Genomic DNA, 1,017 nt, shown 5'->3' on the forward strand with positions numbered 1-1,017 from the left:
TTAGCGAATGGTCACTCTATTTTTGATTGTCGAAAACGGACTAGATTTTTTATGTATTCCAGTTTAAAGGATATGTACAAAATATGCATAGATGATAAGTTACTATCGTATTTGCCTATGTATAAAGTAAGTCAAGATCTTGTCAGTTAAAGGAAAATAATTATTAATCGAGAGCATATATATATGTTCAGTGGCCCTATGACTTACAGATAAGCCTGATCACATTTTCCGACTCACATATAAAACAAAACACAATTCTAATCACTCCTATTTTTTTCAGGAAACCTTCGATAAATAGTAATAAATCGGACATCCGTTAGTCCTTATCCTCTATTCGGTAAACTCCTATTTTTTTTAATTATTATTATTAATCTATACAGAGGTGAATTATCCATCCAAAGTCCAAGTACCGAATCCTTCCAAGGATCAAATCCCGGTATTTATACCCTTATATACGGGTATATATATATATACCCTTCGGAAAAGCACAATCAGTTATAACAAAATTTTTCGAGCAGTCATAAGTAAAATTCAAGATCAGTCGACAAGTGCGGAACTAATTATTCCAAGTGCGGAGTTTTCGGCTCAGTGCAATCCAAGAAAAATCAGGAGTCCACGTTGCAGATCTTTCATCCTTAGGCATCACTGAGACATCGCCGGGGACTCCCGCTATAGTTCACTATCTAACTAGCAAATAGGAAGAACAAATTTTTTTTTTCCTTTTTATGTTACTTTAATTTCAAAGTTATATGACCATCAATATTCTCTCGCTCTCTTATTCCTCTTCAATCTCCTCTCGCTTTAACTATAGATACGAGAGTGGTCCCAGAAGTACCCGACCTAACAAAAAATTTGGGAAAAAATATCTTTATTTCTCAACATAGTCTACTTTTAGCTCGATACACTTTTCCCAGCGATGTTCAATAGCTTCGATGGCCTGTTTATAGTAAGAACCGTTGAACTCCTCAAAATAGCCATTAACCGCAGACTCCATCTCTTCATTGTTGGTAAATCTTC

Source organism: Trachymyrmex septentrionalis, unplaced genomic scaffold (assembly GCF_001594115.1).
Source record: "Trachymyrmex septentrionalis isolate Tsep2-gDNA-1 unplaced genomic scaffold, Tsep1.0 scaffold218, whole genome shotgun sequence".
NCBI classification, from domain to species: domain Eukaryota; kingdom Metazoa; phylum Arthropoda; class Insecta; order Hymenoptera; family Formicidae; genus Trachymyrmex; species Trachymyrmex septentrionalis.